Below are 27605 nucleotides of genomic sequence, written 5' to 3' on the forward strand. Positions count from 1 at the left end.
CTAAGGCCTGTGACTAGGAAGATCCCAGAACATAGGGATTTAGAGTATAGCACCGAGAATTCTAAGCGCTACATTTTTTAGAAAAATACGTTTTTAGCCAGTTCTGCTTTGGACACCCACAAAAGTGAGGTATCATATTACTCGGGACACTAAGGGGAACGCTGAGGGGTTAGAAATTTGTGCCGGCATGGTGATTCCACACACAAATATGTGGAAAATGTGTTTTTTTCCAGCTACATTTGAGGTTTGCATGACATTCTACATAGGAAAACATTGGGGGATCCATGCAAGCCACACCTCATTGGACTCCCCCGGGTGTCTAGTTTTAAAAAATGTTTGAGTTTGGTACTTTCCCAAGATGGCCACCGAGCCTGGGGCCAAAAACTCAGGTGCCCCCCAAAACTGGTAGTTTTGCTATAGGTAATTTTGAAGTCTCCACCGTACGATTTGGACCTTTTCCTGTTGCAGCCACTATGCCTACCCACACAAATGAGGTACCATTTTTATCGCGAGACCTTGGAGAACACTGGGGGTGAGGAAATTTGAAAATCCACGCAGATTCCAGAACTTTACCACACAGAAATGTGAGAAAAAAGTGAATTTTAGCGAAATGTAAGGTCTGCAGTGGATTCTGGGTAGGAGAACGATGGGGGACCAACGCAAGCCATACCTCGCTGGACCCCCTTTTGGGTGAATAGTTTCCAGAAATTTGTGGGTTAGGTAGGTTTCCCTAGATGGCCGCCGAGCCCCGGGCCAAAAACTCATGGGAACCCCCTTGCAAAACCAGGTTGGTTGGTTTGTGATAGGTAATTTTGATGTTGCCTCATTAGGTTTTGGGCATTTGCCTTTTGCGGGTCCTTGACCCACCCACGAAAGTGAGGTACCATTTTAATCAGGAGACTAAGGGGAACGGTGGGTGGGAGGATATTTGTGGATCCACACAGATTCCAGAACTTTCCACCACAGAAATGTGGAGAAAAAGTGTTTGTTTTGTCAATTTTTTAGGGATTCTGGGTAACAAAGCCTGGTGGGAGGCAGTCAAGTCACCCCATCCTAGATTCCACTGGGTGTCTAGTTTTCAGAAATGTATAGGTTTGCTAAGTTTCCCTAGGTGCCTGCAGAGGTTGGGTTAAAAAACCACAGCTAGGCACTTTGCCAAAAAAGGGTAATTTTTCACTGCGAAATTGAGGTGCTACCACATTGCGTTTTGCGATGTTTCCTGTCGCAGGCACTAGGCTGACACACACAAGTGAGGTACCATTTTTCTCAGAAGACTTTGGGGAACGCGGGCTCGGTGGTAATGTGTTGATCCACACAGATTCTAGAACTTTCCACCACAGAAATGTGAGGAAAATGTGTTTTTTGTTCTAAATGTTTTAGGTTTGCAAGCGATTCTGGGTAACAGAACCTGGTGGGAGGCAGTCAAATCACCCGATCCTGAATTACCCTGGGTGTCTAGTTTTCAAAAATGTATAGGTTTTCTAGGTTTCCCTAGGTGCCGGCAGAGCTAGGGTTCAAAAACTACAGCTAGGCCCTTTGCCAAAAAAGGGTCATTTTTCACTGGGAAATTGAGGTGCGACCACGTTGCGTTTTGCACCGTTTCCTGTCACAGGCACTAGGCCGACACACACAAGTGAGGTACCATTTTTCTCAGAAGACTTTGAGGAACACGGGGTGGGCAGAAATTTGTTGATCCACGCAGATTCCAGAACTTTACACCACAGAAATGTGAGGAAAATGTGTTATTTTTTGTCAATTTTTTAGGTTTGCAAGGGATTCTGGGTAACAGAACCTGGTGGGAGACAGTCAAGTCACCCCATCCTGAATTCCCCTGGGTGTCTAGTTTTAAAAAATGTGTAGGTTTGCTAGGTTTCCCTAGGTGCCGGCAGAGCTAGGGTTAAAAAACTACAGCTAGGCACTTTGCCAAAAAAGGGTCATTTTTCACTGCGAAATTGAGGTGCGGCCACGTTGCGTTTTGCGCCGTTTCCTGTCACAGGCACTAGGCCGACACACACAAGTGAGGTACCATTTTTATCTGGAGACTTACGGTAATTCAGATTTGTAAATCAACTGTTACTACCTATTGAGGTGTCATGTATTTCTCCCTTCCAAATAAAAGACATTGTGTAAAAAAGCAGTCATTTTGAAAAATGACCTATAATTCTCTTGCTAGTACGAGTATTCCCAATTTTGAAAATTGCAGAAATGTACTGTTTCTAAACTTTATCATTTGTACCCATTTCAGAAATACATTGGTGTCTTTCCTACGGATTTTTCCATGTATGCATTTTCAAAGAATAATTGCTCTAAACCCAGTTCATAATAAAACACCATTGCAAGTTGCTGCGCAGGGTCCTTCAGTGCACAGAGTACCACAGGTGAGTCCACTCCAGTATCAACTAATGGTTTCTGTTGTGATTTGTAAAGTATAAGAGGCAGTGGTCTTGGGTTGCTTTTCTTCTGGTTTGAGGAGGACCTGATCTTGTAGTTCAGATTTTAACGTTCTTACTGGGGCAAGGCCAACAATGATTCGCATATGAATGGGTCCAAACTGATGTGGCATGATGGACAAAAGAACAATGGGAAAGAATGCCACCCACTCGATTCCTAGTGGTTAGATGAATTACAAGCAATCCCCCCATCAACTTTTGTGCGTTTGATGCGCTTCAATTAGACACATGGGGTTTAGACACCATTCTAGTTCTTTTTGACTTGCCAGTGCAACCTAAATCAGATCGGTCAGGTGTCCTAGCAGTGGAGACCAGAATCTGACATGCTATAATATCCATATACTGGTAAGCACAGTGTATCATCATCTGGTAGGCAACCACATCGCCTGAAATCTATGCCACTTCAGAAACAAGGCTTTTGACTTGTACATGATTAGTCTTAAACAGAGCTCCAGTTTATGAACTCTGCAAATAAAATGTGACATAAATCTATTCAGTATCAAGTCACAATGTACTGTAAATTCTGTACTGGGGTAAGGTGGGATTCTACCAGAATTACTAAGAACACATGATCATGAAAGAGATTGTAAACCTAAGGCTTTTCCTGCTCCAACTTTTTCATGAAAGATGTGAGGACCAGCCAGTCATCTATGTATGGGTGAAACATTTGCCCTTTTTAAGGAGGATTGTCACCATGGAAACTGTAATTTTGGGAAAAACCCTTGGAGAGGATTTGCGACCAGAAGAAAGAAATTTAAATTGCAACTGGTCTGATGGGATTGCATAACACAGAAATCGTTGGTTTTGTGCTTATACTGATCTCTGAAGGTATGCTTCTTGAAGATGCAAAGAGGCCATGAAATCTGAAGGAGAGACAATTGGTAGGATTGTTTGTCACATGTATATCATGAGTGAATTGAGGAAAAAAGCATTGCTTTTATGTCTGGCATAATTCTCAGGTGTATTTTCATACGGGGAAATAATGGGGACTCATCCTTGACTCATTTGTTCCCTGAAATGGGTTTCTGTGCTCTCTCTGTGAGCAGATCCTAAGTTTGACTTTCGACTTTTGTAGTGGATTAACTAATTAATTGTGTCAGCACACGCCATAAGAGTTGCATAATCCTAAAGGTTACTATTATAAAAACAAGATTTATAAAAATCAGACAACATTTAAAAATCATTGCCAGTTCATGTACACTCCTCAATGCTGTGAGAAATAGGGTTGTTGGTGGGGGGTGGGATGAAACCCTATTCAAGCAACATCCACTGTCCTTATCAGGGTGAACTATAAACATTGACTACATTAACCTGTGCTTAACTCTCAGGTAGCTTGGCACAAAAGCAGTCAGGCTTAACTGAGAGGCAATGTGGGAAAAATGTGTGCAGCACACAAACAGTAATAAGCAACAACACAACATTAGAACAATCTTACACCAATTTGAAATTATAGAGTAAAATGTAATAGGTTATTTGAGACCAAAACAACAAAAATTCAGTCTGTAGAATCAGAGTTATGCACACCCTGGACCCAATCTTCTCAGCCAGCGACAGAAGAAATTCAGCCATGTCACTAAACTGACCTAGACAGGCCACAGCATCGTCCACTTCATCATCGCAGGCTCACCATGACCCAGCCCTGGCCACCCACCCCACCAGCTGCAGATGGAACAAAATCACCAAGAACCAATGGACAGCTGCCCTCAACACCACCAGAACCCACCCCACCAACAACCTTGAGCCAGCTCTCCAAATCTTCTCCAACCGAATGTCCAACTGTGCTGACACAATCGCACCCATGAAAACAGCCAGCACCAGCAATCAATCAATCAATTATAGAGCACGCTACTCACCCGTGAGGGTCTCAAGGTGCTGGGGGGAGGGGAAGAAGCTCCGGCTCAGTCGAAGAGCAAGGTCTTGAGGTCCGTTATGAAGGCGTGCAGGTTTGGGGAGCGTCAGATGCTGACTGGAAGCTCGTTCCAGGTCTTGGCTGCGTTGTATGATAAGGCCTTTCCTCCTGCTCTGCTTCTACGGATGCGGGTGGTCTCTGCTAGGGCGAGGTCAGCAGATAGGAAATTTCTTTTGGGTGCGTGGAAGCAGACTCTCTCGTTGAGGTATTTGTGTCCGGTGTTGTGGAGGGATTTGTAGGTGTGGTTGAGAAGCTTGAAGGTTATTCTCTTCTCTACGGGGAGTTAGTGTAGATCTCAAAGGTGTTGAGTCATGTGTTCATGCCGAGGCTTCCCAAGGACGAGCCTGGCTGTGGTATTCTTGATGGTTTGGAGTTTGTGTAGGAGGGTCCTGTTGACACCGGCATAGAGGGTGTTTTCGTAGTCCAGTCTGCTGGTTGTGAGGCCGTGGGTGATGGTTTTACTGTGTTTGGGGGATCCATTTGAAGGTCTTTCGGAGGATGTGGAGGCAGTTGAAGCTGGTGGAGGTGACAGCGTTGATCTGGTGGGTCATGGTAAGGGAGGAGTCGAGGATGATACTGAGGTGCCGAGCGTGGTCTGTCGGGGTGAGAGGACTCCAAAGGGTGGAGGGCCACCATGTGTCATCCCAGGCGGAGGTCGAGGGTCCCAGGAAGAGGACCTCTGATTTCTCTGTGTTGAGCTTCAGGCAGCTGTCCTTCATCCAGGCCGTGACGTCCTTCATTCCTTCCTGGAAGCTGAGCTTGGTGTCTTCGGGATCCTTAGTGAGGGAGAGGATGAGCTCATGGTGTCATCGGCGTAAGAGACTATGTTGAGCCCATACTGTCTGACTATGGCGGCGAGGGGGGCCATGTAGATGTTGAAGAGCATGGGGCTGAGCGATGATCCCTGTGGTACTCTGCAGTTGATCTCTGTAGGTTCAGAGATGAAAGGGGGGAGTCTGATCCTCTGGGTTCTGCTGGAGAGACAGGATCGGATCCAGTTGAGGGCGGTACCTTGTATCCCGGTGTCGTGCAGTCTGGCTGCGAGGGTGTGGTGTGAGACGGTGTCGTAGGCCACAGAGAGGTCTAGTAGGATGAGGGCTGCAGTGTGTCCCTGGTCGAGTAGCTTGCGGATGTCGTCAGTGGCGGTGAGGAGGGCGGTCTCGGTGCTGTGGTTGCAGCAGAATCCAGACTGGGAGGCATCTAGAGTGGCGTTCTCTTCGATGAATGCAGTCAGCTGGGCATTTACGAGTCTTTCAGTGACTTTGGCGGTGAAAGGGAGCAGAGAGATGTGCCTGTAGTTCTTCAAGTCCGTTGGGTCGGCGGTGGGCTTCTTAAGGAGGGGCTTGACTTCCACCTGGGAGTCATCAGGGAAGATGCTGGATTGGAGGGAGGCGTTGATGGTCCATTCTAGTTCGGGGGCTGTGGCGGCCCTCTGGTAGATGTGTGGTGGGCAGGGGTCCATGGCGGCTCCGGAACAGATTTTCATCATGGTCATGGTGATGAGTTCCACTGTGGCGGGGGTCCAGGTGATGATGGTCGATTGGAGGTCGGCAGAGGGGGAGAGGGTTGTAAGCGGCGTCTGGTTGCTGAAGTGGTCATAGAGGGCCTTGATCTTCAGCTAGAAGTAGGAGCTGAGCCTGTTGCAGAGTTCCTTGGAAGGTGTGATGTCCTTGGCCTTGCTGGGGAGTTTGATGAATTGCTGTATGAAATTGAAGAGTTCTTTGGCATTGGTTGCATTGGTGTCGATTTTGTTCTTCATGAAGGACCGTTTGGTGTTCCTTATGAGCTGGTGATTTCCTTCACGGTGCTCCTGAAGTTGTTTAGGTAAGTTGTGGTTTTCTGGCAGACTCAGCAAACACACCGCTGGTTCATCCCCAAACTCCAGACCTTCAAACGTGATTGTAAGTGACTGGAGAGATGATGACAAACCAACAGGAACCCATCAGACCTCACCCCCTTCAAAGCTGCCAAGCGTAAATACCAACACAGCTACAAGGAAGGCAAAAAGGACACCCTAACCATCAGCATTGAGGTTAGTACCAAGTGCACAAAAGAACTCTTAAGCATTGTCATAGTTTTCTGCTGTCCGTCTGCCACTGAAACCACGGTTTGTTTGCCCCAAGCCCTCTGCGACTCCCTGGCAGACTTCTTAGACAACAAAATAGCAGACATCTACAGCAACTTCGACCCCAACCAACTAACCTCGGCCACCTCCTGACCCATACCAATAGCTCCTGCAGCCACCTCACTGACTGGACACCACTCACCACACCAACCTCAACATTCATGACATCCATCCACGCTGGAGCACCGACAGACCCCTGTCCCCACTATGTCTTCAACCTAGGATGGACGGAAATCAGCAGCACTCTCACCAACATCCTCAACTCATCCATCACTAGAGCCACCTTCCCTGATGCCTGAAAACATGCACAGATGGAACTGAAGAAACGCTTTGCCAACACCAGCGAGCTCAAGAACTAGTGCCTCATCTCACTGCTCCCATTTCCTGCCAAGGCCCTGGAGAAAACCATGAATCACTAGCTCACTGATCACCTAGAAGGAAACAACCTACTCGATGCCACTGAGTCCGGCTTCCACTCCAACCACAGCACCAAGACTGCCTTGATAGCCGCAATCGAGGATAGATCCATCAGATTCATCCTCGACTGTGGCAAAACTCCAGCCTGATCCTTCTTGAACTTTCAGCGGCCTTCAGCACAGTATCCCTCCTCACCCTCATCACCAGACTCCACCAAATCAGCATCAGAGTATCCCCTCCTTCCTCCGAGGATGCACACAGAAAATATGCCTACAGCCCTTCAACTGTAAACGCAAGAGCATCATCTGCGAAGTCACCCAAGGATCCTCCCTCAGCCCCACCATCTTTAACACATACATTACTCCATAGGTCGACATCACCCACACGATAATGGACTCAACATTGTTTCATATGCTGACGACACCCACTCATCCTCTCTCTCATGGAAGACACAGCCACCACCAGATTCAACTTCCAGAACATCATGACCTACGTTCCTGACTAGATGAGATCCAACTGCCTGTATCTGAACACGGACGAGACGGAAGTGCTCATCTTTGGAAAGAACACCTCCCCTTGGCACAACATTTGGTGGCCCCCTGCACTTAGACCCTCACCTTTCCCCCACCGACCACGCCTAAAACCTCAGCATCATCCTGGACAGCAATATTTCCTTGAAGCTCCAGGTCAATGCAGTGGCCTCCTCCTGCTTCCACACCCTTTGCATGCTTCACAAGATTTTCAGGTGGATCCCTGTCAGCACCAGGAACACAGTGACTCAAAAATCTTTTCACCATCTGACTGGACAACGTAAATGCACTCTATGCCAGAAACACCACCCACCTCTTCAAACGACTACAGACCACACAGAACACCTCAGCCAAACTCAACCTCGACCTCCCCAAATGGACAAGCATCACCACTCACATCAGAAGCCTCCACTGCCTCTCTGCCCAGAATAGATGCCAGTTCAAGCTGCTGACTCATGCCTAGAAGGCCCAGCACAACAGTGGATATTCCAACACGAACCACCGCCTGACCTTCAACCAGCTGGCCAGACAACTTTGACCCACATCCCTCGCACACATCCCGCACATCTGGTGAAGCTGCAGCGGAGGTCGTTCTTTCTCCTACCTCATGGCAAATTCTTGGAAAGACCTCCCACTCCACCTCCTAACCTCCCCTTCACTCATCAACTTCAGGAAGGGACTTGACACCTGGCTCTTCAACTACTGCTCACCATTCCTCACTGCCTGGATGCCCCGAGGTGATAAGCTTCCCTCTATAGATGTGGATTGATAGATCAAGGAAGCGACAGTAGGGCAATGAAAATCAAACCCCCCAGAGATATGGAGTGGACACAAAGCTAGTAGTTGCAATTCTACGGTGAGGCCAGCCAATTGAAAGACTAACAAAATACTTTTATGTGTTGGACAATAACCCAATACGTCAATTACTGTTGTTAGGGTCCATAACAGGCTGCATACACATGACTCAAGGTTTACAAAAACTGTGGCTACAATAACTTGAGGTGCTGATGACCAAACTGAAATCAATCAATGCAACAATAACGACAGCTTAACTCTCAACGGCAGTAACTAATAAAGACATAAAACAAATGCAAACGGAACCCGCCAATCTGATATAACTAGAAAAAACTGAAGTTCACCACTATGATGTACATCAGAAATGCAGGAATCTGCAGATTAGAGCAAGAACGTATTGGAATCTACAGAAAGAAATGATGGGTTTAGAAGATTGGACATAAGATTAGGATAGAATGATCTTTGGTCTCCCAGAAACAAAAGAAAAAAATATTTTTACATTCCTAACTACATTTTGCTAAACCTACTGATCATAACTTATAACCCACATCTTAAATTACAAACAGCCCATCAAATACGCGCCTGTGAATCAAGCACACCTAGACCAGAAATAGCTTACCTAACGAAACACCATCAGTCCTAATGTATTGTCCGTATTACGAAGAGAGGTGATCTACTCTGATATAAAGTATACTTAATTTTCACAACAGAATAATTTTCTGAAGAAGCCAACACTGAAAAAACCTTTGGCCCTTCTGCCAATTACCAGAAAATGGGAATTAAATCTGCCTTATCGAAACCAGTCATGATGATCATAACCATAATAGCATGAACTAATTATATAATAAAAATATTATGAGCCTGATGAAGTGGAATAGTTCTTGTCCACACAAGAAAATGTACCTATGGGTACTGGACGTGCATAGTCAGTAATACCACTTGAGGAAGAACACCCCTCGCCAGGGACCACATCGCAACGCAGAAGACGTCTACAATAGGGCAATATTCTGCAGTGCAATTCAATGGAGAATATCCAAAATCATCATATACCATAAGAGACAAATGCTGATCCCTACTGGAAATCCAACCAAAAGCAACATAACCTGTGGTTTCAAGTCAACAGATTAAACATGCTATGCATGTAATTGCTGAAATACCATTCATGGAATTGGCAGTGCCAATATTCCATCTTCTTCGGTTGAGCACAGCCACGTGCAGTTGAGGTATTGCTCTTCTGTACAAAGTCAAGTCACATACAAAGTCGACCTACTTTAGACCAATCTTTATGAAACACTGTAATCAAAATAATGACATTGATTAATGTTTTAAGGATCTTATCACTGAATGTTAACAGATTAACCAACTTTGTCAAGAGAAAGAAAATTCATATATATATCTACCAACAATAAAATGGACATTATTGTGCTACCAAAGTCTCAAGTGTCCACTTTGGAATCCGCTAAATTGAAAAGAGCCTTGCCAGGCAAAGGGATTTTAACCCCAACCATGAACACAGGAAGGGAGGGGTAGCCTTTCTTTTTCATAATAATCTGTTAGTGTCTGTGTGACCTGATCTGACTCAATACAATATTTTGTTTTCGGGAAGTTATCCAGACAAAAAACTCAAATAGAAATACAATCAATATATGCACAGACAGAGAACAAAATGATTTTTTTCTGCTTTAAAGAGAGTCATTATTGAAACTGACAATATCAATGTAATACTTGGAGGATACTGCAATGATACACCATACCCAAAAGTGGATAATTCAGGACAACCTGAGAGATTCTGCAATGCAGGCATGTGCCTTCTTTAAGGCTTAATGGAATACCATGCCCTTAGAGAGGGAAGATGCCTAGTGCACCCAACTGAAAGGCAATACATTTGCCTTTCATGCATTCATGGAACAGAATTGCCTATTGATTGCTTCCTCAATACAAGTTCAATAATTCCTATCCAGTCCCATGTTTTGAAAATTGGTCACAGTGTATCAGACTGCCTATTGATTTGAATGGACCTTGACCTTAAATCACAAATTCCAAGCACTCATAGCAAGAGAATGTCCACCCTGAAACATAGAAAATCTCCAGACAAAAGGAAGTTACAAAGCTATTTTAAATAATTTTTTATCCTTAACAAGAATTCAGTTTCTTTACACCAACTCCTTTGGCAGCTAGCTTAGAGATCAACTAACAAAGGGCACTCCTGCAGCTAAACAAACTCTATCACAAATGGTGAACGCCCAGGAAAAAAGATTAAGCATATGATTGAAATGCAATAGGCAAAAATCCACTAACCACTTAAAAGTGATATTTAAGGCAAAATATGAACTCATGCGATATTTACTCAGGAAGAGGAACAGACTAACTCAGACCAACATTAAACAATACAAGGACGATTGCTAGCCCACCAACTGAAATAGCAGGCAGCCTTTAGATATGTTCCAGTGCTGAAAAACTAAAATGGAAGGCTACTGACTAACCCACTTGACATATCTATAGACTTTAAGTTATTCTTAGCTCCCACTATACATCAGAACCCACTAACACAAAAGAAGAGCTAATCCCTAGATAAACTCTACATGCTCAATATAAGGGCCAGATTTAGATTTCAGCAGACTGGTACTCCGCCATAAATGTTATGGACATCCTGTCTGCCTTTTTATAGTATAGTATATAATGCACTTGTATTAAGTCAGACAGGACATTCTTTAAGTTTGTGATAAAGTAACCTGCCCATCACACTCAAAATCAGGTCTTGAATGCTAAAGTATTGGACTCCCTTGAGCAAGACATAACAGAGGAAGAAATAGCTGAAGCTATTATATATATGCCAAAAAGAAAGGCTCCTGGAGAGTATGGGCTTCCAATTGAATTCAAAAAAATAAATGCCTTCATGATAATTTGTTTATTAAGGAAAGTCTTTGCAGAAGGAAAGAAAGAGAATGGGCGATGATCCACATTTAATATCATGTTAATACCTAAACCACTGAAAGCTCAACAATCTTCTACCAGCTGTAGACTATTCTCATTTATGTTAGATGTAGAGATCCTGGTGAAAGTTGTGTCCAATAAATTGCAAAAGTACATACCATTTTTGATACATTGTAAACAAGAAGGATTTGTACCAGGTTGATCCTCATACGCGGCCGCGTATGAGGGTGGCTACATTTTCTGAACACTTTCTTGCGCTAGCTGCGAATGTTGTAATCCAATCTTGGTAATTTTAAAACCTTTTTAAAACGATTTCTATTATTTTGTGTGCACGTTACCTGACCTTAGTTGATTCCGTGCCGGTTTCCCTTCCCCGGTCCACCCTGCGGGCTCTATCCCTTTGTGCGGAGGGAAGAGGCAACTTCCGGGCGGCAGTTAGCGGTCTAGCTTCAGACCGGGCCTCACTACAAAAGGGGCATGGAGACCGCAGGGCGCAGCGGATGCGTATGAGGGTGGCTACATTTTCTGAACACTTTCTTGCGCTAGCTGCGCATGCTGTAATCCAATCTTGGTAATTTTAAAACCTTTTAAAAACAAAACGATTTCTAATATTTTGTGTGCACCTTACCTGACCTTAGTTGATTCCGTGAGAGTTTCCCTTCCTCGGTCGATCGCGGGCTCTATCCCATTTGTGTGGAGGGAAGAGGCAACTTCCGGGCAGCAGTTAGACATCTAGCTTCAGACCGGGCCTCACTACAAAAGGGGCATGGAGATCGCAGCGCGCAGCGGACGCGTATGAGGGTGGCTACATTTTCTGAACACTTTCTTGCGCTAGCTGCGAATGCTGTAATCCAATCTTGGTCATTTTAAAACCTTTTAAAAACGATTTCTATTATTTTGTGTGCACCTCACCTGTCCTTAGTTGATTCCGTGCTGGTTTCCCTTCCCCGGTCCACCGCGGGCTCTATCCCGTTTGTGTGGAGGGAAGAGACAACTTCCGGGCGGCAGTTAGCGGTCTAGCTTCAGACCTTGCCTCACTACAAAAGGGGCATGGAGACCACAGCGCGCATCGGACGCGTATGAGGATGTCTACATTTTCTGAACACTTTCTTGCGCTAGCTGCAAATGCTGTAATCCAATCTTGGTAATTTTAAAACCTTTTAAAAACGATTTCTATTCTTTTGTGTGCACCTTACCTGACCTTAGTTGATTCTGTGTCGGTTTTCCTTCCCAGGTCCACCACGGGCTCTATCCCGTTTGTGTGGAGGGAAGAGGCAACTTCCGGGCGGCAGTTAGCGGTCTAGCTTCAGACTGGGCCTCACTACAAAAGGGACATGGAAACCGTAGCGCGCAGCGGGCGCGCCACCGGCGCGCCAAAGGCAAGCCCGTCTGTGCCCGACTGCTGCCAGGAGCCAGGGACCCTGGTTGTTCCTCTACAGAGTACACCCCCCATGCACCTCTATCCCACACCAGACGGGAACGGACGAACCTACACATCAAACCATCTCAGAGCTGTAAGACTGCACTTTGGCCATTTCCCGAAGGGCCTTTCTCCTGCCGAGGTTGCCATTTTCAAACTAATTTTGACCAAAACAGTTGTTCCCAAGACTCTCACGCAATGACCCCCCAAAGAGCATGGGGAAACATACTGTGTAACATCAGGTCCCTACCAAAACATTCAATTGAGGTCTGGGACCTTATATCCTCTATTCAGCTCATGATTGGCTTCTTTACCGAAACATGGATGAAACCCCACTCGGTCCCCGCTATAACTCTGGGTATCCCGGAGGGATATAAAATGATCAGATTAGACAGGCCCATTAAAATCGGAGGGGGCCTAGCTATTATACATAAAGAAAGTATAAATGTCTCTGTTGTAGATCAACTCTGTGACGCGACGTTAGAGATACTGACTTTTAAGAATTGACCTGCCCCAACAGGACAGTTGGAAAGGGGCACTAGTCTATCATCCCCCAGGACACCTACTAGGCTTCTCCCTTAAACTGGTGGAATATCTTGCCCCCCACGTGAAAGAGGGTAGTAACTTTTTACTACTTGGAGACTTTAATGTCCACAGTGAATGTCATTCCAACCCTGACGTCCAGGCTTTTCTGACGGACCTATCTCTTTTAGGTCTATGCCAGCTCAATGAAGGGCCGACTCATATAGCAGGCCACACTTTGGATATTCTGTTCTCCAACTCCTCAAAGATCAAGTGTAAACCCCCCCAACAACTCACTTGGTCAGACCACTCAGTCATCGAATTTGACATTAAGTACCTTAAAAAACCAAAAAGTCACACCTAACCACACCGCATCTGCGGAGGCAATGGCAGAAGGTATCTGCAAATAATTTTCAAAGCAGTTTTAAGAAGCCACAATTTCTTACAACAGACCACATTGAAGACACATTATCAAAACTTAACACAGCAGTGACCACAACCATTAACCATCTCGCGCCGCTTAAACCCTTTCTGAGCCGCCCCAATCGCTCGGAATCTGCCTGGTTCACTCCTCTCCTACGGAATCAGAAACAACTCTGTAGGAAGCTTGAAAGAGCGTAGCGCACCTCACATAATGAGACGGATAGGGGAAAGTACTGGGCCTCTATGACTAGCTACCACAAAAACATAAGAATAGCACGTAAAACGCACCTCCTGTCTCAACTGGTGCAGGCAGGCAATTCCTCAAAAACATTATACCATATTCTCCACTCGTTCACTAATCCAGAAGCTTGTGAAAGCCTGGAGACCTCATCCCATAATATTGCCACATTCTTTGATCAAAAGATTGAACGTATATACAAGAAAATAATCGCAGATGACAACCCACCACCACAGATTCCTATGACTCTGAACCACTCGGATGTGATTAATCAGAACAAACTAATTTGTTTTCCTCCTATTACTTTAGCAGAAACTAAACCCTTGATCCATAGAATAAAATCTGGATCCCGTAGGGATCTCATCCCAGCTAAGCTGATCCCATCCTTGGAGAATCAGCTGTCTCCCGTGGCACAGTCCATCATTGTAATGATTTCCAGGCTGGTTCCGCAGGAACATCAGGAATCCGGAGAATAATCCTCAGCCTTCCCCTACGACCTTTCGACTCTATCAGACTCTAGAGTATCGAATGGCTCGCCAGGGGAAAACAGGGAAACAAAACAAGGAAAGGTTGGGGAAAACAACAGGTCTTGGCAGTGGACTTCAGAGTTGACACTCGGTGAAAAGGCAGGCTGTAAGGGAAGGAATATATTACTATCTACACTTGGTAACCACACAATGTATATGCACAATGTCTAATACATATATACGCGCATAACCTACCACAACTAGTCGTCTGGACCTTGGGACATTGCTGGTGGGTAGAATATGGTGTTCGCTTTCTGTACACAACAAGACAAAAAGATATTAAGAACTCTATCCCACTCTATGCCAGCATGTGAAGGTAAGTGATATGTAAATCTCACTCTGTTATTTTCTGGAGAAAACTGGAAGAACATCCAACTCTTCTTCAAGGCTGGATACGTTTGTGCGAACCTCTACCTTGAAGTATGCCCACGGTTATCTGCCATAGGATATTCACAATTAGTCATCCAGTCCAGTAACCCCCCAACATAATGTAAGAAAAGCAGCGCAAAGTGCTGTTACCGTGATTCTTTGTAGCTGAGCCTCGAAACACACCACACACTGGTCCACGCAAGTGCCCCAAATAAAAGTATACCACAATGCCAAAGGGAAGGCTGGAAGGGTGATTCACCCAACGGGAGTCAGCTCCGGCCAGTGAACCAAAATTCTGATGCCACAAACAGTGCTCTGCCGGGCGGCGGGGAAAGACCCGGCCACCGTGCGGAGCACCAGGAGAAGGGGAGAACTTAGAATAGCAGTACCCGGCCGGATGGCGGGGAAAGACCCGGCCGCCGGGCGGAGTACCAGGAGAAGGGGAGATTGGAATGGCTGTGCCCGTCCGGATGGCGGAGAAGGACCCGGCCGCCGGGCGGAGCACAGGGAAACGGGGAATAGAAGTGAAAACAAACACGGATAGTAATTAGCGTGTTTGTGAGCACTTATTAAGAAAGCCACAGATTACGCTGACGCCAAAGTATGAAAGCGTAACCGAAATAGAACGGCCTCTGAATAACAGCCGAACAAAACACCCTCACGGAGGAGGTAGGAAATCAAACCGGAAACAAACATCCAAGGAACTGGAAGTCAGGCAAAACGAACAGGGACAGAACACGGAAGTAAGGGCTAGTCGCAGAGAACGCAAAGCGGCGTTCCGTTAGTGTAATGCGTCTTTTATAGTGCCCAGGCAATTAGAGCTACAGCTCGAGTGGGACCTCGGGGCATGACAGCACACTCCCCCCACAATGCACCCCCCCGGGTTTGGGCTTGTCTGGATGTCTCAGATGGTATACACGTACCAATCGAGGGGCGTGTACGTTATGAGCTGGCTCCCAGGTGCGTCTCTCGACTCCATAACCTTTCCAATGAATAAAGTACTGGAGGTTCTTCCCCACTCTACGTGAGTCCAGAATAGCCTCGACCTCATATTCCTCAGAATCGTGGATGGTTATTGGAGCGGGTTTCCTTGGCAATTTGGTACCTGGTTCAACCGGCTTTAACAGTGAAACATGGAATACTGGGTGAATTCTGAATGAAGGGGGCAATTCTAGCTTCATGGCCACTGGATTAATCATCTTGATCACCTTATAGGGACCTATAAATTTAGGGTTAACTTGCGAGGACCACCAAGCGAAATGTATCTCGTGGACAGCCACACCTCATCTCCGGGTGTATAGATAGGTTCCAATCTCCTATGTAGGTTCGCTCCCTCCGTGTATCTTACTTTAGCCATCTCTAGACTTTCTAGTGTCTTCTTATGTACCCCCTGTAGTCTCTCAACCAGATCAGCTGCTGCGGGGTTGGGCTGTCTGTAGGGATCCCTGAAGGCAACAACCTAGGGTGGAAACCATAGGAACAAAAGAAAGGGGTGGCATTAATAGAGGTATGTGGACTATTGTTGTATGACATTTCAGCCACCCATACAAGTTCGTCCCAATCTACTAGAGACTGCAAGACCTGATTCCTAATGTACTGTTCGAAGCATTGATTAACCCTCTCTGTCTGCCCATCTGACTGAGGGTGGTGGCAAGAGTACAGTCTAACGTCTATCTGGAGCAAAGAACATAAACACCTCCAAAAGCGAGACATGAATTGGGCCCCTCTATCTGAAACCAAAACAGAAGGGAAACCATGGAGGCGGACTACCTGCTGGATAAACACTGAAGCCAATTCAACAGCTGTGGGTAATCCCCCCAAAGGTACAAAATGAGCCATTTTCGTGAACAAGTCTACAACGACCAGCAAAGTATTGTTCTTCATCTTAGTGAGTGGCAACTCCACTATAAAATCAAGTGACACTGTATGCCAAGGGCGTGGCGGGGAAGCTAGAGGCATGAGTAGCCCTACTGGGTTTTGGTGAGATACTTTGCCCTGAGCACACACATGACATGTTTTGACAAAGGATTCTATGTCTTTAAGCATAGTAGGCCACCAAAAACGTTTGCGCACCGCTTTAGTTGTCCTCTTGATTCCTGGATGGCCTGCCATGGGATGTGTATGATACCACTTCAAGACCTGTTCTTGCAACTCACGGGAAGGCAATACTACTCCTCCCTGTACGCATACATAACCCTCTTTCATTGAAGTTTCCTGAGAACCCACTAGGTCATGCATGTTCACTGTGGCTTGACTTGTCTTGACCTGATTCAAGAATCCCTCTTCCGTGAGTACCCCTCCTATGATGTTCTCCCTAGGAATAATATTGGGCTGATCTATCAATCCCGTTGGGTGATCGAAACCCAATCAAGACAAGGCATCCGCCTTGCCGTTTCATTTCCCTGGTCTATAGTGGACAGAAAAGTAGTACTCACTGAAGAATTGGGACCAGCATAATTGCCTCATGGACAGAGCTTTGGCTGACTTGATATATTGGAAGTTATGGTGGTCTGTGTACACCACTGCAGGATATCGAGCGCCTAGTAAGTATTGCCTCCACTCCTCGATTGCCTTCTTGATTGCCAGGAGCTCTTTGTCCCCTACTGCATAATTGTATTCAGCAGGGGTAAATTTGTGGGAGTAGTAGGCTACAGGAGGACACTCTCCTGACACCGGATCCGCCTGCGATAAAACGCCTCCCACTGCCACTTGGGAGGCATCCACCTCCACCACAAAAGGTAAGGCTGGATCTGGATGACGCAACACTGGAGCACTGGTAAAAGCGGTCTTCAGCAGCCAGAACGAACGATCGGCCTCACCGGACCACAAGAATGGAACACCCTTTTTCAACAAGGCCGTAATGGGCGCAACCAGGGCCGAAAAACTCCGAATAAACCTTCTATAGAAATTGGCCAGACCCAAGAAACTTTGTATCTCTTTTATGCTACGAGGTGCTGGCCATGAAAGAACGGCATCTACCTTAGCCGGATCCATACTGAGGCCCCAAGGAGAGACCACATAACCCAAAAAAGGGACCTTCTGAGTATGAAAAGTGCATTTCTCCAATTTACAATACAAGCGGTTATCTAGTAAACGGTCCAACACGTTTCGTACATGTTGCACATGTTCTGTCATAGAAGGAGAAAAAATCAGCAGGTCATCGATATACGCGATCAAATAAACATCTAGCATGTCTTTTAGTACTTCATTTATAAAAAGAATGAAACGCCGCAGGGGCATTACAAAGCCCAAAGGGCATCACAAGGTACTCAACAAGACCGAACTTAGTACAAAAGGCCGTCTTCCACTCGTCCCCCTCCTTGACACGTACAAGATGGTAGGCACCACGCAAATCCAACTTGGTGAAAAAACGGGCATTGCGCACTCTGTCAAGGAGGGAGGCGATGAGAGGCAAAGGATAACAATTTTTGATAGTGACATCATTCAGCTTCCGATAGTCAATACAACAGCGAAGACCCCCTTCTCGCTTAGGGATAAAAAACAAAGACGAAGAAGCAGGGGAGCGAGAAGGCCGTATAAAGCCTTTCTCAAGCATGGTGTCCAAATAATCTCTCAAATATAAGTTCTCCTTTTCTGTGAGAGCATAAACCCTGCTACAGGGGATCCTTGCCCCTATCTCAAGATCATCCGGCAGTCGTAGACCCTATGCGGAGGAAGAATTTCAGCTTCCTTAGCGTCAAAGACCATTTGTAAAGTCTGATAACAAGATGGTAAGTCTGAGACGTTATCACCATTCTCTATAGTGTTGAGTACCTCTTCAACAGCCGTCACTAAGGGATTCGGACAAGTAGCAGGATGAAACGTCAATGTAGAAGTTTCTCAATTTATGTCAGGGTTATGAGACCTCAACCAAGGGATGCCTAGGAGCACCGGAAATTGAGGAGAACAGATTAAATCAAATTCTATGTCTTCTTGATGATTTGGTTCTATTCTCATTTGCAGCTGTACTGTACGATGGGTTACAGGTCCAGAGACAAGAGAGCTGCCATCTATCGTGGTAACATTACTGATTATCTCCTTCTTTGTACGGGGTATCATGTTTTCTTTTGCCCACTCCGTATCCATGTAATTCCCAGATGTGCCGGAATCTATCATCACTAAAACATGCAGCCCATACTGCCCATGAGTAAGGTACGCCAACACATATAAATGATTAGTGGGTTTTATTTTGTAATCAGAGGAAGAGACTGGAAGGCCAGACCTACCCGGGATTCTCGTCTCACAGGACCCCAGGCTTTCTAGTTTCCCGAGTACTTTGATTGTGTGGGTTTAATGGGACATAACTTTAGGAAGTGACCTGCTGTACCACAATATAAGCAGAGTCTAAGTGTTCTTCTTCTCTGTCTCTCTTCGGGTGTTAGTGGACCCCTTACTATGCCTATCTGCATGGGCTCACTGTCCTCACAAGACTTCTCTGGATTACTCTTTTTCTCCTTGATAGCGACGTACCGAGATTCAAACTTCCCTCTCTCTTTCTTCCTTTCCTGTATTCAGTGTTCTATTTTAACAACTAAATCAAAAGGATCTGTGCAGGATTCAGGTAAGTCAACTATTTGTGATAGAGCATCTTTCAGGTCGTCCCTCAGACCCCTATAAAACAACGTACTGCGTTTCTCTTCAGGCCAGTTGGACGCAACCACCAATCTGCGGAATGATGTTATGTATGCAACAAGATCCTAAATCCCCTGTTTAAGGCCTAATAACTCAGTATCAGAGGAATGGGTATACATATGCCTATCAAACAATTTACGAAATTCCCTCTTGAAAGCTGGAAAACTATGCAACAGTGGATTGTCTCTGTCCACCAAAGGAATGGCCCAATCGGCCGCAGAACCACTCAGGTATGATATGACAAAAGCAACTCTGGCCTGGTCTGATGGAAAACATTGAGCTTTACATGAAAAATGCAGCTGGCATTGACTAAGGAATGCTGCACACCGGGCTGCTTCCCCGGAAAACCTCTCAGGGGGTGCTAGAGGGATGGAGGGAGGTGTAGTGACCTGCACCACTGGAGGTCCCGCATTTGATCCCCCTCCCGCGGCCCCTGTAGTTTGTTGGCGCTGAAGGGTATCTACTCTGGTAGCTAAGGCCTGAGTTTCAGCCTGTAAATTCCCTATCATACCGGCGATATCCACCAGGGACACCGCTCCCAATTCCATGACGCTCGGGCAGAACACACCACTTGGGCTTTGCGTTCTGTAATGATTTCCAGGCTGGTTCCGCAGGAGCGTCAGGAATCCGGAGAATAATCCTCAGCCTTCCCCTACGGCCTTTCGACCCTATCAGACTCTAGAGTATCGAATGGCTCGCCAGGGGAAAACAGGGAAACAAAACAAGGAAAGGTTGGGGAAAACAATAGGTCTTGGCAGTGGACTTCAGAGTGGACACTCGGTGAAAAGGCAGGCTGTAAGGGAAGGAATATATTACTATCTACACTTGGTAACCACACAATGTATATGCACAATGTCTAATACATATATACGCGCATAACCTACCACAACTAGTCGTCTGGACCTTGGGACATTGCTGGTGGGTAGAATATGGTGTTCGCTTTCTGTACACAACAAGACAAAAAGATATTAAGAACTCTATCCCACTCTATGCCAGCATGTGAAGGTAAGTGATATGTAAATCTCACTCTGTTATTTTCTGGAAAAAACTGGAAGAACATCCAACTCTTCTTCAAGGCTGGATACGTGTGTGCGAACCTCTACCTTGAAGTATGCCCAAGGTTATCTGCCATAGGATATTCACAATTAGTCATCCACTCCAGTAACCCCCCAACATAATGTAAGAAAAGCAGCGCAAAGTGCTGTTACCGTGATTCTTTGTAGCTGAGCCTCGAAACACACCACACACTGGTCCACGCAAGTGCCCCAAATAAAAGTATACCACAATGCCAAAGGGAAGGCTGGAAGGGTGATTCACCCAACGGGAGTCAGCTCCAGCCAGTGAACCAAAATTCTGATGCCACAAACAGTGCTCTGCCGGGTGGCGGGGAAAGACCCGGCCACCGTGCGGAGCACCAGGAGAAGGGGAGAACTTAGAATAGCAGTACCCGGCCGGATGGCGGGGAAAGACCCGGCCGCCGGGCGGAGTACCAGGAGAAGGGGAGATTGGAATGGCTGTGCCCGGCCGGATGGCGGAGAAGGACCCGGCCGCCGGGCGGAGCACAGGGAAACGGGGAATAGAAGTGAAAACAAACACGGATAGTAATTAGCGTGTTTGTGAGGACTTATTAAGAAAGCCACAGATTACGCTGACACCAAAGTACGAAAGCGTAACCGAAATAGAACGGCCTCTGAATAACAGCCGAACAAAACACCCTCACGGAGGAGGTAGGAAATCAAACCGGAAACAAACATCCAAGGAACTGGAAGTCAGGCAAAACGAACAGGGACAGAACACGGAAGTAAGGGCTAGTCGCAAGAACGCAAAGCGGCGTTCCGTTAGTGTAATGCGTCTTTTATAGTGCCCAGGCAATTAGAGCTATAGCTCGAGTGGGACCTCGGGGCATGACAGTCATCAACCTCTCTCTCTCTCAGAGGGACACGTCCCACGGGAATGGAAACTTGCCCAGGTCAGACCCATTCGCAAGAAATCTAACATCCCATGGACTGATCTCCCCAACCTCCGTCCCATCTCACTTCTCCCTTTCTGGAGCAAAATAATGGAGAAACATGTGAACACCCATCTTTCCAACCACGTCAAACTATCTGGATGTCTAGATCATTCCCAGTCCGGGTTTAGGCCCAAATACAGCACCGAATCAGCGTTACTTACAGTAACTGATAACATCAGAATGACCCTAGACAAGGGTCATTCAGCGATTCTGGTGCTGTTGGACCTCTCGGCGGCGTTCGACATGTTCTCCCACAGTGTTTTGCTCAGAAGACTGGAGGAAGTTGGATTAAGAGACTCAGCTCTGGCATGGATGAAGAGCTTTCTAACGGATCGTTTCCAAACTGTCAAACTAGGCTCATATCAGTCCGAGCCACTGGGTATGACCAAGGGAGTACCTCAGGGCTCATGTTTGAGCCCTACTGTTTTTAACATCTACGTTGCTCCCTTGGCCAACCTCATGAGGTCGTTTGGGTTCATCCCCATCTCCTATGCAGATGATACTTTCTCCAACGGAACGAGGGCCATCTCAAACTGGATGCAGAGCAACTTCCTCTAGTGCAACGTAGATAAAACAGAGGTCATGCTTATGGGAGAAGCCCCCCTCCTATGGACACCTGACTGGTGGCCAACAGACCTGGCACCTCTCCCTCCACCCAAACTCTCGGTTAAAAATCTGGGGATTCGCCTTGATCGCGATCTCAATATGAAAGATCATGTCAACCTAACCGCTGGCTCGTGCTTTCATGTTATTGGTATGTTACGTCGAGTCTTCCCTCTCTTCCCGGATTCCGCGAGAAAAACCATAGTTCAGGCGATGGTTCTAAGCCTCCTGGACTATTGCAATGGTCTGCTGCTATCAGCTAATGAGGCCCTCCTCAATAGACTGCAGGTGGTGTAGAATATGGCGGCTCGGCTGGTTCTTAACGCTCCACCTCGAACCCCCTCTCTTCCCCTTCTTAGGGAACTGCACTGGCTCCCTATCCGCCAAACACCTTCTGGTGGTACCACGAATCAGAAAGGCCAGACAAGGTGGAAAAGCTCTCTCCTACTGTGGCCCTCTTCTGTGGAATGAACTCCCTTTGCACCTAAGACAATGCGACAGGCATCTGCAGTTCAGAAAAATGCTCAAGACATTCCTATTTTGCCGTGACTGATCTGTCTCCCTCTCTCTCCCTGAATATATAGTCATCCCCTCACAGTCCCGCAAAAGCGCAGAGATACCCCTCAGGGGGTCGATTCTAGCGCTATACAAACGAATACAAATACAAATACAAATCAATAATTTATGGACCCTCAAAAGTCTACTAAGATGAGAAACATGCAAACATTGGTGTCTCTTTAGACACCAAGAAGGTCTTTGGCCATGCAGAATAGCAATGAATGTGCAGAGTCCCGGGATCAGCTGGAATACAGCCCAAATTAGTTTGAAAAATGACATGATTGTACTCAGGGTAGGAGTGGATAGTTGTCAAGCATCCAGAAGGGCAGCAGGCAAAGTTGCATATTGCCTCCCTAAATCTTCTTTGGCAACCGTTGGCAACAACAAGGGGAAAATCTCAAATTTTTAAAGGATTATACACCACAGTAAGATAAATCAAAATATTTTGTATGAAGCTGAGATATTATGGTCAACTCTGATCCCAACACATCACTACACACAACATTAGATATTATATAAACCTATTCCAAATTCCTCTGATATAAAATAAGTTGGGATACAAGCCAAACTTTTCTCATCAATAGATTTAGGACAAAAACAGTGATCTCATCTCATCTCTCATCTCATCTCATCTCTCATCTCTTCAAATTCATGCCTGAGAAGCCGAAAGACACGAGAATCTAAATAAATTCAAATATATCCCTGATGATTCTCAACAATATTTCAACAATACTGGAAAGCATGAAAGAAATTGGGGGACATGGAAGCACTTGCAACTATCACTCTGAGGACAATTTCAGGATTGGCCAGACCTATTACAGACCCATGACAAGGGATGAAGTAGAGCTTCTTTAAAGTATCGCACAACTGCACAACTGTCACTGGTCACCTCCAAAATCTGTAAAGACAACTTGTGTAACTCATCGAAATGCTGGAGATGTGGCAATCCAGATGCAGATACTATGCAGATACTATAGTAATGTAAGCATTTACAGGTACATTGGCAACAAATATGTGATACAATGCAGACCACTAGTAGCTTAGACATCACCCTCTCACAAGCCCTAGCAACGATCGACCATACTTCACAAATCACAGGAATAACAAATTATTGGAAGAAGTGGATCTACACAGTTTTGACAGTCGTCATAAGAAAATGGAAGACATGCCTGCCCTCTGCATGTAATGAATGGCTCAAGGATTTAACAACAGCAGTAGCCCATGAAGGGGGATCATGGCTGCAGCTTATCTTATAGAAATTATAAGTGCTATTTCTGGGAAACCTGGGGAGAAGTGGAGGAATTACTTTGTAGACAAGACTTTCTCTCTTTGACAGTTATAAACAAGATTAATATTTTCATCAAAATTATTGACTCATCCTTCACCAATGGTAAACTTGATCCATTGACTCTAATTTGTATTAAGAGACCTGACTTGGCGAGTGCACTTATGCCTTCTCAAGATGACATTGATGTTCTGATTCTGGGTGAAATACTTCCCTCACGCTTACTTCTAACAATACTCACCTAGTCCTATCCATATCCTTGAGTAAATATGTTAAATTCTGATAAAATCAGACAAAACTACGCAAAATACAAATCTAAAATTTATTGCTAGAATTTAGAGTGAAATGTGGCCTGGCCTCAAACACAAGTGTGTGAAAATACAAGTAGTGTGACTAGCAGCCCTCTTCGTCTTTTCGCGTCATTATTGCACTTGAGGTAACATATTGCCAGGAATGTTGTGTAATAATGTGATGTGGCATAATGGTGTAATTTTAGTAGCTTTGTGTAAGAAGCATAAGTGAAAATCCCCAAATTACACAAATAATGCTAGCGTAATTTCAATTTCACACAGGGCTAATCCGCATCTTCTTCAGCAATTGGTCTGTATGTGTAACTTCACCCTGTAGCAGTAGCTTCTACCTTTCCTTTTCTAGGCATTGTCTTCAATGATACAAAGTGGAATTGGCTCATGCTCAGCACCTGTATCATTATATTTGAAAAATGTGTTTTATCAGAAAGTGCATGCACAAATGTATGGCTACTTTCCTACCATCCCCCTGAAGGTTGTAACATACGATGGACAGTTCCATGGTTAGTTTCTTTCCGCTGTGGAGTATACAAACAATGAGTGCACCAGAGGATGGAATGTTTCCTTCTCAGTTCTGCTAGGCTGGATTAGGGACAAGCAAAACAAACACACATATATGAGCTGAGTAAATAAATGTAAAGTTAGCCTTTTATCTAGGCCACAGACTTTAAAAAAGCATTTTAGACTCATAAATGTATGCAAACAGTGGTAATGGTAACATACAATTGGGACTGATGTTATGCATGCTTTTATATAACATTAAATAACTTACACGGGATGTGCTGTACCCCTCAGTAGGATCTAATGTAATGAACAAAGCAGGTACACCTGCTCTATCCTATGCTTTTATGTTTATGATTATCATGTTTTAAGGAACTGGCATTTGCAATGTGGTTGCAAACTAATTTCCAAGGTATAAAGGATTAAGAATATGAATAGAAAGTATGTCATTTCCCTGATGAAAAGTTTCTCTGTCTACAAAGTAATTATCATTATTACTAAACTATATTGATCATTTTAGTCTGTTTGTACTGTATAACATTAATTTGTCAAAAATCTAAGTTAATAGTGCAGCGAAAAGGGCTGCAGAGGATTGCATTTGTAACTGGAATTTTAATGTGGCTAAAACCAGATCTCTTAGAATCTTGTTAGGGAGTTATGCATCTAACCTAAAATCAGCTAATCCTACTCACTCATGGAATAGGTTGAAATTAGGCACCACTGTCAGAAAGCACTAACCTTGTAATCCAGATGCAATAAGAGCAATGCATTTCTAATCCACTACCGACCACTCTGAATCACTACCAACCCTCCACTTCATTACATGGGGCCAGAAGTAAACACAGTAAAAGACGATTGGGATAAGAAAAGAAACTGAGCCATTCGATATCTCCATTTTGACCTCGCAATGAGATTGGCAGTTCCTCACTAATATTGAAATAAAATAGCATTTAATGTTTTATAAACCTTCCTACAGCGTCAACTATCTTTTGTCACACATAATATAAGTTTCAAATATTTCATTGTTTCCTACACTAAAGGCCCCATTAGTATGGTGGGCGGATCGCCCCCACAGGCCGGCGGTAGCCCCTGCCGGCCTGGCGGGGGCGATCCGCCCACCATCCGTGCCGAAATGACCCCCCCGCCAGATTATAATGGCTGGGGTTCCGCGGCGGACGGAAAGACCGTCCGCCGCTTTTTCGCCTGGTCGACATGTCGACCGGGCGGAAAAGGGTTCTATATGGTGGCAGTGTCTGAAAGACACCGCCAGCCATATTAGTATGTGCATTTTTCAATGCCTTTCCGTGGCGGCATTACCGCTACAGAAAGGCATGCTGAGTCTGCTTTAGGGGCCCGTTGCGGGCCCCCATGGACTCCGGAGGGGGGGGGGGTGCACATGGCGGGGTACCTATGGTACCCCCCTGCCTTTCAAAGATCAACGTGGCAGGCACCGCGCGGTGCCAGTCATATTCCTCTTGGAAGGTCTATTTACCGTTGTGGTGCTGAGGAAGCTTGATACGTGTATTGCCAACTCAGTAGCCTGTCTGTTGAACGTCATCGCAAGTTCTGAGTTGTTCGTGGACGATTGAAAGATAGGGTGGTGCCTTCCCTTTCTGAAAAATAACTAACTGGAACTCATGGACACCAATATAAATCAGCAAATCACCCTGCCTCCTGCTTCAGGGAAGATTTTGGAGAAATTGTTAGCCTTGTATTTAGCCAGTTATCTTGAGGTCACAAAAAATAGGGATCTTCTTTGCATTTGTGTCAAAACTATGTTGGCCACTGCCCTTGATGAGATTAAGATCTGGATCATGGTGATTTTAGAAGAGAGGAATGCAGTGAGAACAATTTCACTTGGGCTCTCCGCTGTGTTTGATATGATGGACTATCGGGTATTGCTGAGTCAACAGCAGGAAATAGGCTAACGTGGAGTGGTATTGGACTGGTTAACCTCATTTCTGTGAAATAATTGTTTTCACTTTCAAAGGCTTCGCACATACATCAACAGTAACATGCCATACACAGATGCATTTTCAGCACATTTTAAAAACTGCTCGTGTTAGTCGTTAGTTTGCTTGTAAATGTATACAAGTATTTTTTGTCGAAAACTGGAAGAAACATTGAAAATATGTAATGGTGATTTTTTTGTTTCTTATGCAGAAAAAAAAGTATTGTTTTTTGAGATAGTGGTGGAATTTCTTAATCAAATGGAGGCCTTTTAGCTGCATCTGCGGGTGCAAACAGCCTGTATGTCTTGTCTGCTAGTTTGAAAGTCACAGTGGATGCCTGTTTGTGAAAAACAGTACATTTTCTGTCTTCACTTGATTGTTAGGTTTCTTGGAGAAATCATGTGTTACTGATAAGTTAGAATTCTTTTGTTTTAAGAATGTTTTTGCAGTGTTTTAGATTCAGATTCTCTTCTAGCTTCCATTACGGTAGATTCCCTTCTAGCGTCCTTTAGAGGAGATTCCTTCCTAGCTTCCTTTAGAGTAGATGCCCAAAGGAGTTTAATTTTACTCATGGGCAGCTGCCTTCCCCACTTGTTAGCCAAGGTTTTACTTGATTTATATATCCTGCTTTTTAGAGGCTTTATACTCTGACACCTTCTGCCTGAAAATTGTCCCAACATTCTGGCTATTTCCTTAGCTTAGCTGAGTAGGGACTTCCATTAATGGAAACCTGGGTCTGCTTTGATTTATTTTGAGACATAGTTAGCCCTCTTTAACTTTATAATTATTTGGCTATTGCTTTTATGATTTTGAATTGCTTTGATTTATATTGACTAGCGCATCCATGTATTGGCTATAGATTTAAACTACATTTATGATTTAAATTTGTAACTTTGTAAATCCTTTATTAAACCTTTATGGTTTGAAAATCCAGTATTTAGTGTCAACTTTGTAGGGCTAAATGTGTTTCACGTAATTCAAATGTATTGATTGCTGCAACGGCCTCCGTCCGGAAGTAAAGATCCATCAGAGTGCAGCCTGCACCTGAGTTTGCAGCCAAACGTGCATGATGCAAAGTGCTGCATCACTTGACTGG

This window comes from Lissotriton helveticus, chromosome 8 (genome assembly GCF_964261635.1).
Source record: "Lissotriton helveticus chromosome 8, aLisHel1.1, whole genome shotgun sequence".
In the NCBI taxonomy this organism is placed as follows: domain Eukaryota; kingdom Metazoa; phylum Chordata; class Amphibia; order Caudata; family Salamandridae; genus Lissotriton; species Lissotriton helveticus.